The sequence below is a fragment of the Nerophis ophidion genome, linkage group LG06, assembly GCF_033978795.1.
Source record: "Nerophis ophidion isolate RoL-2023_Sa linkage group LG06, RoL_Noph_v1.0, whole genome shotgun sequence".
In the NCBI taxonomy this organism is placed as follows: domain Eukaryota; kingdom Metazoa; phylum Chordata; class Actinopteri; order Syngnathiformes; family Syngnathidae; genus Nerophis; species Nerophis ophidion.
This window is the reverse complement of record NC_084616.1, coordinates 42,608,054-42,627,290: the sequence shown is the minus strand read 5'-3', so window position 1 is coordinate 42,627,290 and position 19,237 is coordinate 42,608,054. Positions and strand designations below refer to the sequence as shown.

Here is a 19,237-nt window from a genome sequence, read left to right as displayed (position 1 = left end):
CAGGCCAGCCGGGAGACATAGTCTTCCCAACGTGTCCTGGGTCTTCCCCGTGGCCTCCTACCGGTTGGACGTGCCCTAAACACCTCCCTAGGGAGGCGTTCGGGTGGCCTCCTGACCAGATAACCGAACCACCTCATCTGGCTCCTCTCGATGTGAAGGAGCAGCGGCTTTACTTTGAGCTCCTCCCGGATGGCAGAGCTTCTCACCCTATCTCCAAGGGAGAGCCCGCCACACGGCGGAGGAAACTCATTTCGGCCGCTTGTACCCGTGATCTTATCCTTTCGGTCATGACCCACAGCTCATGACCATAGGTGAGGATGGGGACGTAGATCGACCGGTAAATTGAGAGCTTTGCCTTCCGGCTCAGCTCCTTCTTCACCACAACGGATCGGTACAACGTCCGCATTACTGAAGACGCCGCACCGATCCGCCTGTCGATCTCACGATCCACTCTTCCCTCACTTGTGAACAAGACTCCTAGGTACTTGAACTCCTCCACTTGGGGCAGGGTCTCCTCCCCAACCCGGAGATGGCATTCCACCCTTTTCCGGGCGAGAACCATGGACTCGGACTTGGAGGGGCTGATTCTCATTCCGGTCGCTTCACACTCGGCTGCAAACCGATCCAGTAAGAGCTGAAGATCCCGGTCAGATGAAGCCATCAGGACCACATCATCTGCAAAAAGCAGAGACCTAATCCTGCGGTCACCAAACCGGAACCCCTCAACGCCTTGACTGCGCCTAGAAATTCTGTCCTTAAAAGTTATGAACAGAATCGGTGACAAAGGACAGCCTTGGCGGAGTCCAACTCTCACTGGAAATGTGTTCGACTTACTGCCGGCAATGAGGACCAAGCTCTGGCACTGATCGTACAGGGAGCGGACCGCCACAATAAGACAGTCCGATACCCCATACTCTCTGAGAACTCCCCACAGGACTTCCCGAGGGACAAGGTCGAATGCCTTCTCCAAGTCCACAAAGCACATGTAGACTGGTTGGGCAAACTCCCATGAACCCTCAAGAACCCTGCAGAGAGTATAGAGCTGGTCCACAGTTCCACAACCAGGACGAAAACCACACTGTTCCTCCTGAATCCGAGGTTCGACTATCCGGCGTAGCCTCCTCTCCAGTACACCTGAATAAACCTTACCGGGAAGGCTGAGGAGTGTGATCCCACGATAGTTGGAACACACCCTCCGGTCCCCCTTCTTAAAGAGAGGAACCACCACCCCAGTCTGCCAATCCAGAGGTACCGCCCCCGATGTCCACGCGATGCTGCAGAGTCTTGTCAACCAAGACAGCCCCACAGCATCCAGAGCCTTAAGGAACTCCGGGCGGTTCTCGTCCACCCCCGGGGCCTTGCCACCGAGGAGCTTTTTAACTACCTCAGCGACCTCAGCCCCAGAAATAGGAGAGTCCACCACAGATTCCCCAGGCACTGCTTCCTCATAGGAAGACGTGTTGGTGGGATTGAGGAGGTCTTCGAAGTATTCCTTCCACCTATCCACAACATCCGCAGTTGAGGTCAGCAGAACACCATCCGCACCATACACGGTGTTGATAGTGCACTGCTTCCCCTTCCTGAGGCGGCGGACGGTGGTCCAGAATCGCTTCGAAGCCGTCCGGAAGTCGTTTTCCATGGCTTCCCCAAACTCCTCCCATGTCCGAGTTTTTGCCTCAGCGACCGCTGAAGCCGCACACCGCTTGGCCTGTCGGTACCTGTCCACTGCCTCCGGAGTCCTATGAGCCAAAAGGACCCGGTAGGACTCCTTCTTCAGCTTGACGGCATCCCTCACCGCTGGTGTCCACCAAGGGGTTTTAGGATTGCCGCCACGACAGGAACCAACTACCTTGCGGCCACAGCTCCGATCAGCCGCCTCGACAATAGAGGTGCGGAACATGGTCCACTCGGACTCAATGTCCAGCACCTCCCTCGTGACATGTTCGAAGTTCTTCCGGAGGTGGGAATTGAAACTTTCTCCGACAGGAGACTCTACCAGACGTTCCCAGCAGACCCTCACAATACGTTTGGGCCTGCCAGGTCCGTCCGGGATCCTCCCCCACCATCGCAGCCAACTCACCACCAGGTGATGATCGGTAGAAAGCTCCGCCCCTCTCTTCACCCGAGTGTCCAAAACATAAGGCCGCAAATCCGATGACACAACTACAAAGTCGATCATGGAACTGCGGCCTAGGGTGTCCTGGTGCCAAGTGCACATATGGACACCCTTATGTTTGAACATTGTGTTTGTAATGGACAAACTGTGACGAGCACAAAAGTTCAATAACAAAACACCACTTGGGTTCAGATCCGGGCGGCCATTCTTCCCAATCACGCCTCTCCAGGTTTCACTGTCGTTGCCAACATGAGCGTTGAAGTCCCCCAGTAGGACAAGGGAATCACCCAGGGGAGAACTTTCCAGTACTCCCTCGAGTGCTCCCAAAAAGGGTGGGTACTCTGAACTGCTGTTTGGTGCGTAAGCACAAACAACAGTAAGGACCCGTCCCCCCACCCGAAGGCGGAGGGAGGCTAAATGTAACTTAGATATTGGGTTTCACTATGTAAAGCGATTTGAGTCACTAGAGAAAAGCGCTATATAAATATAATTAAATTCAATTCAATTCAATACCCTTTCGTCCACTGGGTTGAACTCCAACGTGCAGGCTTTGAGCCGGGGGGCAACAAGAATTGCCACCCCAGCCCGTCGCCTCTCACTGCCGGCCACGCCAGAGTGGAAGAGGGTCCAGTCCCTCTCGAGAGAAGTGGTTCCAGAGCCCTTGCTGTGCGTCGAGGTGAGTCCGACTATATCCAGCCGGAACTTCTCCACTTCGCGCACTAGCTCAGGCTCTTTCCCCCCCAGTGAGGTGACGTTCCACGTCCCAAGAGCTAGCTTCTGTAGCCAAGGATCGGACCGCCAAGTGCCCTGCCTTTGGCTGCCGCCCAGCTCACATTGCACCCGACATCTATGGCCCCTGCTGTGGGTGGTGAGCCCATTGGAGGGGTGACCCACGTTGCCTCTTCGGGCTGTGCCCGGCCGGACCCCATGGGAACAGGCCCGGCCACCAGGCGCTCGCCATCGTGCCCCACCTCCGGGCCTGGCTCCAGAAGGAGGCCCCGGTGACCCGCGTCCGGGCGAGGGAAATCTGGGTCCATGTTTTGTCTTCTTCATAGAGGTCTTCGAGCTGCTCTTTGTCTGATCCCTCACCTAGAACCTGTTTGCCTTGGGAGACCCTACCAGGGCGCATAAAGCCCCCGGACAACATAGCTCCTAGGATCATTGGGACACGCAAACTCCTCTACCACGATAAGGTGGCAGCTCATATATATATATATATATATATATATATATATATATATATATATATATATATATATATATATATATATATATATATATATATATATATATATAAAAATTGGTATTTCTGTCTGTCATTCCGTCGTATATTTTTTTTCCTTTTACGGAAGTTTTTTTGTAGAGAATAAATGATGAAAAAAACACTTAATTGAACGGTTTAAAAGAGGAGAAAACAGGAAAAAAAAATTAAAACTTAATTTTGAAACATAGTTTATCTTCAATTTCGACTCTTTAAAATTCAAAATTCAACTGAAAAAAAAAGAACAGAAAAACTAGCTAGAACGAATCTTTAGGAAAAAATGAAAAAATAATTTAAAGTTGAAGTTAAAGTACCAATGATTGTCACACACATACTAGATGTGGCGAAATTATTCTCTGCATTTGACCCATCACCCTTGATCACCCCCTGGGAGGTGAGGGGAGCAGTGGGCAGCAGCAGTACCGCGCCAGGGAATCATTTTGTGGTGATTTAACCCCCAATTCCAACCCTCAATGCTGAGTGCCAAGCAGGGAGGTAATGGGTCCCATTTAGTCTTTGGTATGACTCGGCCGGGATTTGAACTCACGACCTACCGAGCTCAGGGTGGACACTCTAACCACTAGGCCACTGAGTAGGTTTTATGGAACATTATCAGCAATTTTTCCAGATTAAGATTCATTTTAAAATGTTGATGACATGTTTTAAATAGGTCAAAATATAATTTGCACTTTGTTAGAATATATAACAAATTAGATCAAGCTATATTTCTAACAAAGACAAATCGTTATTTCTTGTAGATTTTCCAGAACAAAAAATGTAAAAGAAATTCAAAAGACTTTGAAATAAGATTTAAATGTTATTCTACAGATTTTCTAGATTTGCCAGAATATTTTTTTTGAATTTTAATCTTGAGTTTGAAGAAATATTTCACAAATATTCTTCGTCGAAAAAACAGAAGCTAAAATGAAGAATTAAATCAAAATCTATTTATTATTCTTTACAATAAAAAAAAAAAATACTTGAACATTGATTTAAATTGCTAGGAAAGAAGAGGAAATAATTTAAAAGGTAAAAAGGTATACGTGTGTAAAAATCCTAAAATCATTTTTAAGGTTGTATTATTTCTCTAAAATTGTCTTTCTGAAAGTTATAAGAAGCAAAATAAAAAAATAAATTAATTTATTTAAACAAGTGAAGACCAAGTATTTAAAATATTTTCTTGGATTTTCAAATTCGATTTGAGTTTTGTCTCTCTTAGAATTAAAAATGTCGAGCAAAGCGAGACCAGTTTGCGAGTAAATGAATACAATTTAAATAATAGAGGCAGCTCATTGGTAAATGCTGCTATTTGAGCTATTCTTAGAACAGGCCAGCGGGCTACTCATCTGGTCCTTACGGGCTACCTGGTGCCCGCGGGCACCGCGTTGGTGACCCCTGGTATACAGTTTTTGGAAACCAAAAATTTTCTGACATTTTCAATTCAAGGTTTTCATAAATTGTAAGCCGTAATCATCAAAATTATATCAAAAATAAGTCTTGAAATAACATGAGTTGCATGTCATGAGCCTATGTCACATATTAGTTTCACCCTGTAAATCTGATTGCTGGTAAACACGAAACTTTGAACCAAAACATTTTTTGAGTTTCACCTGTATACAGCAAGCGTGCCCACAGTGCAGCCCGGGTACATTTGTGGCCCACGGCTTGTATTATTGACCCGCGAAATATTCTAAAGACAGTATAAACACGTCCAGGATAAGAACATTACACACAAAAACCAAAACAAAAAAAACGTAGCTGACCCGATTCCCCCTTAAAAATGTCAGCCTTTGGCCATGTCCACACGAACATGGAAAGTTTTAAAAACACAAATTTGGGGTTAAAACGATTTCCATCCACACAAGTGTAGTTTCAAAACTGTCTATACACAAACGCATACGCTTGCTGTCATGCACATTTTGTCCAATCAGAAGCCTGGAAAAAGCATCAATATCTGACTTTGGTGCAGCATTACACCTCCTACTATGTTTATTTTGATATACTAGACGTACAATAAAATGTACATTACCTTTAAAACCAGCCTGCACGTACACAGAGACGCGGGAACATTATTAAAGATCGAATGCACACCTGTGCTGCTAAAACCCAGCACTCGTAGAATTATACCATGTTCAGCAAAATGGTGATGTATTACATATGCAGTGAAGTGTACATTATTTCTAAAATCGGCACGCACTAACGAGCCGAGTAAACCATTTTGTATGTTTAAATGCCTAAATAAAGCACAGGGACGTGCATGTACCGCTGCAAAACTCTCACTACCATGAATTGATTTACGTGGATGCCGACATAAACAAGTTGTAAAACTTATTCGGGTGTTACCATTTAGTGGTCAATTGTACGGAATATGTACTGTACTGTGCAATCTACTACTAAAGGTTTCAATCAATCAATCAATGGAATTATAAAGCATTTCATGATAGACATTAGGGCTGTGAATCTTTGGGTGTCCCATGATTCGATTCAATATCGATTCTTGGGTCACGATTTGATAATATATTGATTTTTTCAATTTCGATTTGATTCTCGATTCAAAAACGATATGTTTCTGATTCAAAACGATTCTGTATTCATTCAATACATAGGACTTCAGCAGGATCTACCCCAGTCTGCTGACATGCAAGCAGAGTAGTAGATTTAAAAAAAATAAAAAAATAAATAGCTTTTATAATTGTTAAGGACAATGTTTTATGAACTGATTGCAATAATGTCAATTTGTTTTAACTATTAAACGAACCAAAAATATGACTTATTTTATCTTTGTGAAAACATTGGACACAGTGTGTTGTCAAGCTTATGAGATGCGATGCAAGTGTAAGCCACCGTGACACTATTGTTCTTTTTTTTTTATTTTTATAAATGTCTAATGATAATGTAAATGAGGGATTTTTAATCACTGCTATGCTGAAATTATAACTAATATTAATACTGTTGTTGATAATATTCATTTTTGTTTCACTACTTTTGGTTTGTTCTGTGTCGTGTTTATCTCCTCTCAATTGCTCTGTTTATTGCAGTTCTGAGTGTTGCTGGGTCAGGTTTGGTTTTGGAATTGGATTGCATTGTTATGGTATTGTTGTGTAGTGGCTTGTCGGATTGATTAAAAAAATAATAATAATTAAAAAAAAAAAAATCGATTTTTTAGAAATGTTTAAAAATGATCCTGAATCGCACAACATATTCAAATCGATTTTTTCCCACACCCCTAATAGACAGTGATGTGGTACATGTAAAAAGTACTACTGATAGTCTCACACACACACCAGGTGTGGTGAAATTACTCTCTGCATTAGACCCATCCCCTTGTTCCACCCCCAGGAGGTGAGGGGAGCAGTGAGCAGCAGCGGTGGCCACACTCTGGAATCATTTTGTTGATTTAACCCCCAATTCTAACCCCTGATGCTGAGTGCCAAGCAAGGAGGTAATGGCTTCCATTTTTATAGTCTTTTGTATGACTCGGCCGGGGTTTGAACTCACGACCTGTCTTAAACATCAGTACACACTACAAGGATGACGCTACATTATGTTTTTTTAGTTGCTTGGCTGCTTTTTACACGCGAGCACGGTCGCGCCCGGCTCCATTTACATAAGTTAACCTCATGATTTGTCGTTAAACAAGGACTAAACACATAAGATAACGTTGCACCTTTCTTATGACACAAAAAGTCTTGCTTGTCAAAGTTGTCCCATCAGGTGGAGGTTCGCCACCGATCAAATCCAAAACAGCTGACTGTAATTTGCGCCGGCGGGAGTGTCCCATTTTGATGTGTCTTCTTTATTAATGTTTTGTGAAAAGAGCAGCATGTTTACGCTCAAACATACAGTAAGTCCTCTCAAAGTGTGTTTAAAGCCAGCAAGGCAGTGTTGTTGAGCTTGTAAATGACAGCGCATAACCGTGACGTCATCACAAGTCTCCGTTTGTGCGCTGTACACGCATACGCTAAGCGGAGAGTTTTGGATCGCTACACTTTAGCCAGAGTTTGCAAAAGTCTGTGTTTTTAAAAACAAAAGTATGCGTCTGCGTGTGGTCAAGAGGCCTAAACGCAGAGATAAGTATGTGTTTATTAAGTATCTGTGTTCATGTGGACATGGCCTTAGGCCCCTTTGACAGCAGCCATAACAGCAATGTGGCTCTCAATGAAAACGAGTTTGGCAGCCTTGGTTTAGGATATATTTTTGACATTCATCGTATTGGTATTAGTATCTTTAAAGTAGAGAATTTATCAAAGTGGCCCCCGCATTCTTCAAAATTTCTGTATGCAGTCCTTGCTGGAAAAGTTTGGACAACCTTGCCCGATAGCAGTTATTGTCAAACTGTGGTACATGTAGCTCTAGTGGTGCGTGGGCTCCATCAATTGGTACGCCAAATAATCACTTGATTAAAGTACAGTGTTTTATTTTCCGATATTCAAACACAGTGTTACTGTTCAAACCATGGCCGGCTCTACGCAGGGGCAAGAGGGGGCAGAGCCCCCTTAAATACATGTCTTACCCCCTCAAATCAAAATTTGAGAAAGCAAATTTTAATAAACTCACAAAATTACTACATCACAAGTTGAAAAAATTATCTGCACAAGCGGAAAAATCCGCCGAAAAAGGGACACACACGATATAGAAGTGTCGGCTTCTCTCTCATCCTTCCCTCCGCTGTGCGTGTATTCCACATTCCACAGGCTGCGCAGCAGACACACACCCGCACACACCCCTCAGCCCTCAGTAAACATCCAATCACTGTTGCAGTATGAAAGTAAAAGAAAAGGAAAAGTTGTCTACATTTATCATATACTTGTTAGGATGGGTGTATTTGTGTAGTCTTATCCGTCATAAACACGTTTATCGTCGCGGACTTTCGGTGCTACGGAGTTCCCTTTTTTTTTTTTTTTTTTTTACAACTTGACGAGAGCAGTGACAGCGGAGGCTCTGAGCAGCAGTGGTTTGGAAGGCAGAGAGCCTCCACTGTCCCTGTAACAAGCTACAAGTCCTTTATGATGCTGTTAATGACGATAAAAATGAAACATAAGGTATATATCCTGCTTAGAAGTCCTCCTCTGCTGTCCTCTGTTCAGAGCGGAGTCCCTAGCAACGGCCCGTTTTACTTAGCAACGGTCTGGCAATCGACTGCTGGAATTATTTTTCTGTTGTTTTTCTTGTAATTCTACATCGTCAACCTTTAATGTTTCAATCTATATTTTGTAATAAACAAATTATAAGTTTCATTTGATATGAACAAGACACCTAAAAACAAAAAAACACTGCCGTTTTCATCAATTTACAAGCAAGTGGGCAACACACATACATTGGAGTGAATGAACTTTGTGCCCAGATGAGTGCCCACGTCCACTGCATGTGACAAACTGAAGACAAGTGACCCTTGTCTGACAGACCCCTGTTAAGCCCCGCCCCAGGCTGTAGTCCTGTACTGTTGTTTTTTTTTCTTCATGTAATTGATATAATAATGGGTTGTACTTGTATAGCGCTTTTCTACATTCAAGGTACTCAAAGCGCTTTGACACTACTTCCACATTTACCCATTCACACACACATTCACACACTGATGGAGGGAGCTGCCATGCAAGGCGCCAACCAGGACCCATCAGGAGCAAGGGTGAAGTGTCTTGCTCAGGACACAACGGACGTGACGAGGTTGGTTCTAGGTGGGATTTGAACCAGTGACCCTCGGGTTGCGCTCGGCCACTCTCCCACTGCGCCACGCCGTCCCTAATCACATTACATGAAGAAAAAAAAACAACAGTACAGGACTACAGCCTGGGGCGGGGCTTAACAGGGGTCTGTCAGACAAGGGTCACTTGTCTTCAGTTTGTCACATGCAGTGGACGTGGGCACTCATCTGGGCACAAAGTTCATTCACTCCAATGTATGTGTGTTGCCCACTTGCTTGTAAATTGATGAAAACGGCAGTGTTTTTTTGTTTTTAGGTGTCTTGTTCATATCAAATGAAACTTATAATTTGTTTATTACAAAATATAGATTGAAACATTAAAGGTTGACGATGTAGAATTACAAGAAAAACAACAGAAAAATAATTCCAGCAGTCGATTGCCAGACCGTTGCTAAGTAAAACGGGCCGTTGCTAGGGACTCCGCTCTGAACAGAGGACAGCAGAGGAGGACTTCTAAGCAGGATATATACCTTATGTTTCATTTTTATCGTCATTAACAGCATCATAAAGGACTTGTAGCTTGTTACAGGGACAGTGGAGGCTCTCTGCCTTCCAAACCACTGCTGCTCAGAGCCTCCGCTGTCACTGCTCTCGTCAAGATGTAAAAAAAAAAAAAAAAAAAAGGGAACTCCGTAGCACCGAAAGTCCGCGACGATAAACGTGTTTATGACGGATAAGACTACACAAATACACCCATCCTAACAAGTATATGATAAATGTAGACAACTTTTCCTTTTCTTTTACTTTCATACTGCAACAGTGATTGGATGTTTACTGAGGGCTAAGGGGTGTGTGTCTGCTGCGCAGCCTGTGGAATGTGGAATACACGCACAGCGGAGGGAGGGATGAGAGAGAAGCCGACACTTCTATATCGTGTGTGTCCCTTTTTCGGCGGATTTTTCCGCTTGTGCAGATAATTTTTTCAACTTGTGATGTAGTAATTTTGTGAGTTTATTAAAATTTGCTTTCTCAAATTTTGATTTGAGGGGGTAAGACATGTATTTAAGGGGGCTCTGCCCCCTCTTGCCCCTGCGTAGAGCCGGCCATGGTTTGAACAGTAACACTGTGTTTGAATATCGGAAAATAAAACACTGTACTTTAATCAAGTGATTATTTGGCGTACCAATTGATGGAGCCCACAGCAGGTTTTTCTGTTGTCGTTCAAGCTTACTTATTTTCTGCTCCAGCTTCCAGCAGCTCACAAAGAGAAAGTTAATGCTCTGTAATGCATCCATTTTTCAGAGCATTTAAAAAGTCTAGTCCTGCTCCTGCATGTAGTAGTAGCAATGATGCTACTGCTAGTACATCAGGGACAGCAGCTGGCAATACTGCACCTTTAGCACCAGCAAGCACTGTTTCTCCTGCACCAGCTCCCTCCGTCCCCCCAACAAGCGCTCCCCCAAAGCAGCCTGCTCAGCTACGCAGTGACTTAATTGGCAACACACCCTCTCAGCCAATACTGGGTGACTACCCAAAGCGTGCATTTGGTACAACATTAAGATCATTCAATCCTGCCTGGTACCGCACACGACCATGGCTAGAGTATTCTGTGGTGCGAGACGCCTGCTTCTGTTTCCCCTGTCGTAAATATGGCAGCAATGTTAATGTTTCCCCCCCTGAGGGATTGCCACCTTATTGTGGTCAGGGGGTTTGCGTGCCTCAGTGACCGTAAGAGCTATACCAGCAGGAGCTTTGTCTTCAGGTGGGACACCCAAGTTGGACAAGTCTGAAGGTAGAGGCCTGACAAAGTGCTATCCACTACTCCAGGTTGGGGTTGGACACATAGCTAAAGACCCATTTCAATGAAGAAAGCATTGTTACTATAAGCACAGAACAAAAAGTGCTGGAGCATGATGTGTACACATGATGCCCCCTTCACATTTCTGACTGCCCCCTCATATAAGCATGCCTAGAACCGCCCCTGGTTCAAACTAATGCTACAATGGCCAAACATATGAAATATACCTGTCAAATAAAGTGCCTTGTTTGTAATGAATACTTAGGCCTACTTTGCTACTGTACTTTTATGTTGGTCATTTTGGTGGTACTTAGAGAGCCAAGTGTATTCTGAGGTGGTACTTGGTGAAAAATGTTTGAGAACCAATGGCTTATATCATTGAGGTTTAATATCTTAAAATTTATATTTTATGCTATACATAAGGATGCCACAAAGGGCATACTACAGGATAAAAATGTTTTTCACAAAAAATAAAAGGAGTCAGAATAGAAGTAACAAATTATAAATATAGCCAAATTATGCCAATGCGGCTTCTGAAACAAACAGCAGATGGGTACAACGACTGTCGCAATATGGTTTAAATTAAACTAAATTTGTATTTAATAGTATTGATACAAAATATACAACTTTTATCAATGATTATAATTGTGTTTACATTGTGTTTCATTCATTCAAACACTGACACAGTCAAACAAAAACAACAGTATTTTAAGTATTGTGATGATGATCAGATCATTTCGCATATCCATAAAAATGTACCTACACTGCTCCCGTCCAAAGGCAAAACCTAGTAACTCACGTCTAGCTGATTTTGAGAAAACAAAGGAAAACCAATCTATCTTGATGCTGTCTTACAAAGATCTGCAAAGTCATCAAACGTATAGATGTTTTCTTGAGCTTTCATTTTCTTGCCGATTGAGCCATGGTTTGAATCTGCTCTCATGAACGTGTGCCGTTTCTCCAGATATTTTATCACAATCTCGGGTGGGCCCCCTTCTGCGTTTGCACATTGGGCAAGAGCCGTGTACAGCGTCCAGTTTTTATTTTGACCTCCACAGTTATCTGCCCAAAAGAATATGCAAGGGGAAGAATCAAGAACAATACATTTAATGAAGGTGCTTGCAACGTCCTGGGCCAATCTTCCAAATATCCCCTCGTGCCATAATATCACATAATCAGGTTGACCATCGGCCCCCATTCGTGCAAATGTCTCATTAAAGACAATAAGGCGACTGACAAAGAAGCTCCGATTGGTCCCTTTAGATACTAGGTTTTTCTGTTGTATCTACACGGTTATGTGGTAGTTGCTAGGTCCTGCCATGCGCGTAACAGCTTACTTACGGAACAAATTACAATATCGCATACACTAATGTAAAGCATATCACCTAGGAACTCCAAAATTATTAAAAGCTCAGTTTTGACCAAAATTGAGTTACTGGGTTTTGCCTTTGGACGGGAGACTGTGGTCTGTAATTATGACTAGGGATGTCATCATTGGCAGAAAACCCTCCTTCATGGGTGCAACCCTAAATGGTGAGTTGTGACATGTTGGAGGGGTGGGGGCAGAGCTGATTGCATAATGTACCGATAAGTGTGGAGTCTTCTTGACATTTGGTCTATTAGCTGTTTTGGAGTTCGTCCTCAGTGCAGGTCAACAGGTGAGTCTTTGCTATATGAAAATTGTGTTGTTTTATGTGCAGTGATAATTCAATTGAATTGAATGGTAGTAAATGTGATTAAACGTGTATTTAAAAATATGAGAATGTAAATAGTATCGGTGTTATCCATTTTCTATTCTTCCATGGGGTATGTTTCAATTTATGAAGTAAAATATATTAAAAACTAATATTACATTCTTATATTGCCGGCTAAAGTTAAACAAATGATGGTATTTTTTTGCTATTGACAGTCTGAAACTAGATGCTGAAATGTATGATTTTAAAATACAATTTGACCCACTTTTGTTCATTGACAGGCTCATGTAAAGATAACATTTGACCACAAGAGAAAGCCTGCACAGATCCTAAGAATTGTCTTATCTTTTGACAACAGACCAAAATATACATACGAAGGACATAATGCAGCTGACTGTTCGTAAACTGAACCTGTGCATAGATGCATTTGAATAATAATCAAAAAATAATTAATCTAGATTCAGCATATTTGTAGAATTATTAAGTGGCAAAGTATACATTCTCTCAGAGAGGTATTAATCTAACAATATTTTTATTATTGTGATAATTGTTTTGCATGACGTTAAGCCGTTTCTATTATTTTGGTAAATTAACACATACAATAAAAATTATTGGCAACATAATATATTCCTTGGCAGCAGAATGAGCTTTATTTTCAAATATAATTAAGAATAAGAATTTGAGACACTTTGTTGTGTCTTATATATGAGTATGCGACACTAGTCTTTGGTGATGACGTGTGTAACGCAGCACAGCAAACGCCTGCAGGGAGAAGATAAACCGCACCCTGAGGGTTGCACCTTTTGCTCTCATATGTAGAAGGTTGACAACCACATTGACTGCAAAATGAAGGAAATTTTTTTTGTCTGCAATGTAGAGAGAAAGATTGCAGATGCACAGTCAATTCATGGCACGAAAATAACTAGAAAGACATCGGGACATGGCAGACTTCCGTCAGACTCTACCTGTCAGTAGTAAAAAAGTCCTGAATCCAGACGGTTATCAAGATCACCCACAAAATGTAATCACTTTTTCCTTATTACATTTCTGACCAAGTGCCTATAACTTTTTGAGTTATCAATAGCAAGTTTAAGGAAATATATTGGTCTGTGTTAGTGGATGTGGGGAAAGAAGCATACACACACTGAAGTTGAAGCTTGAAATCTACAAAACCCAAACCCAGTGAAGTTGGCACATTGTGTAATTCGTAAATAAAACCAAAATATAAGGATTTGCAAATCCTTTTCAAATTATATTAAATTGAATGGACTGCAAATACAATATATTTAATGTTTGAACTGAGAAACATTTTTTTGGGGCGAAAAATCATTAACTTCGAATTTAATGGCAAAAACACATTGACACACACTGACAGTGGTTTTCTCAAGTGTTCCTAAGCCTATGGGGTGATATCCTTTACACACTGATGTCGGTTTTTGATGCAGTACCGCCTGAGTGATCAAAGGTCACGGGCATTCAATGTTGGCTTACGTGCAGTTATTTCTCCAGATTCTCTGAACCTTTTGATGATATTACTGACTGTAGTTGGTGAAATCCCTAAATTCCTTGCAATAGCTGGTGACAAAATGTTGTTCTTAGACTATTTGCTCAAGCATTTATTCACTAAATGGTGACCCTCACCCCATCCCTGTTTGTGAATTTCATGGAAACTGCTTTAATACCCAATCATGGCACCCACCTGTTCCTAATTAGCCTGTATAACTGTGGGATGTTCCAATTAAGTGTTTGATGAGCATTCCTCAACTTTCTCAGTCTTTTTTGATATTTGTGCCAGCTTTTTTGAAACTTGTTGCAGGCATCAAATTCTAAATGAACTAATATTTGCAAAAAATAACGTTTTCCAGTTTGAATGTTAAGTATCTTGTCTTTGCAGTCTATTCAATTGAATATAGATTCAAAATGTCCCCGAGTATGCAAGAATCCAGGAGAGTTGAGTGAAGGTAAGAATATTTGATACATATAAGAAAATAACAAAAGCAAACATAAAGCAGTTGTGCAGATAAACGTTCTCAACATAGATTTTATCATCGAGCACTGAGTGCTCGAGTGAAACATACATAGACACTAGTGTGATTGACAGCAGGTGTGAACCGCTGCCAATTCCCCCTCAAGGAACAGATACCAGATGTTCCCTGGAAAAAGAAAAATGGAAAAAAGTCCACAATGTAAGGGAGGGTGGAGGGAGGGATTGGTGGAGGGTCGCCAAACCTCGTGTCCCCGCAGCCAGCGAGGGAAAGTCAGGTTGCGGCGGCGCGTATAGCGCCGCTTAAACTGGCGAGGCGGGCGGCCAGGGAACGGCCACATCACTGGCCGAAAAAGAGGAGAGTGTGTCCCGCGAGGAGAACGCGCAGGGCACCGCCACATCCGCGGCCGACGTAGAGGCGGGCGCGCTGAAGCAGGCCGGGAAGCAGCAGACGTAATCGGCGGCGTGGAAACCGCAGGCGTCATCGGCGGCGTAAAAACTGCAGGCTTCATCGGCGGCGTGAAAGCGGCAGATGAAGACACCGGGCGAGGGGAAGCAAATGCCGGCCGAGGAGCAGCATATGCCGGCGTTGGAGCAGGCGGCGACGATGACGACAATGATGATGGCGGTGTCATGCGAAGTCCCACCGGTGATGACGATGTCTTCGTGGGAGAAGATGATGGCGTGGATGACAGCGGCGTGGAAGCAGCAGGCGTCATCGGCGGCGTAGATGATGACAGCGGCGTGTGCTCGGCTGCACCGCCGCGAGTAGTAGCAGGCGTCATCGGCGGCGTGGAAACGACAGATGAAGATGCCGGGCGAGGAGCAGCAGATGCCGGCCGAGGAGTAGCAGATGCCGGCGGCGACAAAGCTTGGCGTGGTGCTGCTACTGGCGGCGTTGGAGCCGTGCGTAATGCCGGCGTTGGAACTCGGCGTGGAGCCGACATTGGAGCTCGGCGTGGAGCCGGCGTTGGAACTTGGCGTGGAGCCGGCGTTGGGGCTGTGCGAAAGCCCGCCAGGGACGTAGATGTCTCCGTGGAAGGAGACGCTTGCGAGGATGACAGCGGTTTGTGCCTGGCTGCACCGCTGTGTATTGTAGGCCCCCCTCCACTAGGCGGCTGCCAGACGCCGTCCACACTTGCGGGAAAACGTGCCTCGTCGTCGGAGTCCCCCGGTGCGAAAACCAGGGACGGGCGGGAGGGGGCCAGGAGGAGGGACAAAGACACGTCCCGCACCGAGTCCCAGCAGGAGGACAAAAGAGACCTCACAGTGGGCTCCACTGGAACCCTCGGGGAACCAGCAAAGAGAGCGGGAGCTGTCAGGAAGAGCAGCCGGGGAGCGGCCGCTGGAAGCTGCATAGGAGCAGGGAGAAGCAGCACAGCAGACGACGGGAAGGATGGCGGTGGCGGGCGTGCCGGTCGGAGAGCCGTAGTCGGCGACGGAGCCGCGGGAGCCGCGAGACGTGAAGGAGGAGGCGGGCGCGCCGGTCGGTGAGCCGTAGCCGGCAGCGTTGCCGAGAGGAAGGATGGCGGCGGAGGACGCGGCGGTCGGAGAGCCGTAGCCGTAGCCGTAGCCGGGAAGAGGGTCCGCGTCTGTTGGCTGGGACCGCACAAACCTGGCCTTCAAGTCTTCCAGGAATTGTGCGGTCCAGAACGTCGGCTGAGGGTTGCCAACAGGGATTCTCGCGAGGACACTTTCTGGCTCGATGATACTGTTGGGAACTCGCATGTCTGCTGTTGTGTGTCCCCGAGTATGCAAGAATCCAGGAGAGTTGAGTGAAGGTAAGAATATTTAATACATATAAGAAAATAACAAAAGCAAACATAAAGCAGTCGTGCAGATAAACGTTCTCAACATAGATTTTATCATCGAGCACTGAGGAGTGCTCGAGTGAAACATAAATAGACACTAGTGTGATTGACAGCAGGTGTGAACCGCTGCCAATCAACGAAAACAGAAAAACAACAGTGCTCTGTGAATAAAAACAGAAAATACAACAAAATAAGAGCACTGAACAGGAAGTAAATACAAAAACACGAAAAACTAACAGAAATGAAGTGACAGATTGTCACACAAAAGGTTTTTCAAATCATTGTATTCTGTTTTTATTTATGATATACACAATGTGCCAACATCACTGGTTTTGGGTTTTGTAAATGTAAAGTAATGTAGTCAAAATAAGCCCCAAAAGATAGGTAGTGCCATTTTTTCACGGTATTTGTGTCTGCGGGGCCACTTGCATACGCACACACAGAAATGTAAACGTTACATTCTTCTCAACTAGTAGGGCAGAACCCTCTGCGGGGGGCACGATGCAATGGCAGGGAGGCGCGTGTGACCCTGGGTAAGATGCTTTATCAGTATCATGCAGTATCACGCTTCAAACCCCGATTCGAAAAGCTGTGCACTAAAAATGTGCTCATCAAATCCAATAATCCTGATTCCCTCATTTTGTTTAAAAAGAAAATCAGCAAAAACTGTTTTAATAATTCTTGTATTGTCGGTTGAAGTGTTTTATATATTTTGCTTTTGAGTTAATGTGGCTGATTAATTTTAAGTTATTATTTATCGAGTTATTTTATTTTTCAATACCAGATGGTTCTAGTCACTCCAAAAATGTTTATAGTTTAAATGAGGATTTAATTTTGGGTGGGATTTCAGGCAAATTAATGCACTTTAAATATTTTCTGCTACAGACTCAAAAACAATGTTGACAATGTTATTATTTATTGTAAATTGATCAACATTTCTTCCTATTTTTCCATCCAACCATCCATTTTTCTACCGCTTATTCCCTTTCGGGGTCGCGGGGGGCGCTGTTGTCTATCTCAACTACAATCGGGCGCAAGGCGGCGTATACCCTGGACAAGTCGCCACCTCATCGCAGGGCCAACACAGATAGAGACAACATTCACACTCACATTCACACACTAGGGCCAATTTAGTGTTGCCAATCAACCTATCCTCTTCCTATTTTTATTTTATTAAATATTAATGTTATGGTGAGGTGTAGGTATTACGATTTTATAGAGAAATTATAATTTATAGAGTAAGCAAAGAATGGTGGTGGGCACAAAATGTTTGGGCTCAACAGAAAATAATTGAGAAGTACTGAAGTAAGATAGTAAAAATGATTCAGATCAGCATATTTGCCAACCTTGAGACCTCCGATTTCGGGAGGTGGGGGGCGTGGTCGGAGGTGGGGCAGAGGCGTGGTTTGGGGGCGTGGTTGTGGCGCGGGGCGTGGTTAAGAGGGCAGGGGTGTATATCCATCCATCCATTTTCTACCGCTTATTCCCTTTATTTACAGCCAATTCACCAACTCGAGTATTTCATATGCATATATAGTTATATATGTATGAAATACCTAACTTACAGTGAATACTAGCTATATATATATTTATTTTATTATAGATATAAATAAAATAAATAGTTGAATTTCAGACGGCACCTAGCAAATACACAGTGATAAAAACACAGTTGTTTTACCAACTGTATTGTGCTTGCTGGTTACTAAAACAACAACAACAACACTTACCTTTCACTATTTGAATAACGTCACTTCCGAGTTTCCAGAAGATGGCGCCAGTATGTGCTTTGCCCTGCCGTCTCTCGCTGTCAGCTGTGTTCGTTTTTGTGTTGTTTGCGTCTATTTTCGTCTCTGTCAGCTCACTGCTTGTGTATGACCGCCAAACACTGTTGGATCTTTGCCCCTCTCCCACTGATATGATCAACTTCAACGTTGGTTTTTCGACGTTCCAGTCAGCTTTTTCACCTGGCCGGATTCCTGCCTTCCTTTCCTGCCTCGTGGCTCCTCTCCCCCTCCACCTGAGGGCTGTGTCAGGCCCATACTTGCCAACCCTCCCGGATTTTCTGGGAGACTCCCGAAATTCAGCGCCCCGCCCGAAAACCTCCCAGAAGAAATTTTCTCCCGAAAATTTCCCGAAATTCAGCTGAAGCTGGAGGGGGCGTGGCCTCCAGCTCAAACATGCACAGTTCGAAGCTTGAAAGGGAGGATTGCAGGCGGATCTGATGGCATTTAAAGTCATTTTTAAAAACGACTGCTAATCCTCCTCCTTTTCAACTGGACGACCGCGAAGAATTAAAGTAGGAACACTCCCGAGGCGTAAGTTCATTAAGAGGGGCGGACTCACCAGGTCTCAGCCATGTTTCCGTCACACAGAGGAAGTCAAGTTTGCGGGAAGTGAAGAAATCCTTCAGGATAAACATTTTGTTGGTCAAAGATCTTGCGTTCACAAGACCGAACCTGGATAGGGCCAGCACGTCCAAGGGCACAGCTAATCCAGGTGGGGCCCGACACACAGCCCGCAGGTGGCGGGGGAGAGGAGCCACGAGGCGGGAAAGGAAGGCAGGAATCCGGCCAGGTGAAAAAGCTGACTGGGACGTCGAAAAACCAATGTCGAAGTTGATCATATCAGTGGGAGAGGGGCAAAGATCCAATAGTGTTTGGCGGTCATACACAAGCAGTGAGCTGACAGAGACGAAAATAGACACAAACAACACAAAAACGAACACAGCTGACAGCGAGAGACGGCAGGGCAAAGCACAGTGGCATAGTGGCGCCATCTTCTGGAAATTCGGAAGTGACGTTACTCAGATAGTGAAAGGTAAGTGTTGTTGTTTTTTTTTGTAACCAGCAAGCACAGTACAGTTAGTAGAACAACTGTGTTTTTATTACTGTGTATTTGATAGGTGCTGTCTGAAATTCAATTATTTATTTTA

At 44.2% G+C, this 19,237-nt stretch overlaps 1 protein-coding gene across 3 annotated transcripts in view; it reads left to right on the top strand.

The window, feature by feature from the left end:
* The first annotated feature begins 12,322 nt into the window (after nucleotides 1-12,322).
* The window catches only part of alas2 (aminolevulinate, delta-, synthase 2), a 17,767-nt gene continuing 10,852 nt past the window's right edge, over nucleotides 12,323-19,237 (top strand). For 2 of the 3 annotated variants that reach the window (XM_061903822.1, XM_061903825.1), the window contains exon 1: nucleotides 12,323-12,474. The gene's annotated coding sequence lies outside the window, so the exon portion shown is untranslated. The remainder of the gene's footprint in view (nucleotides 12,475-19,237) is intronic. The other variant, XM_061903823.1, reaches the window with a different exon arrangement.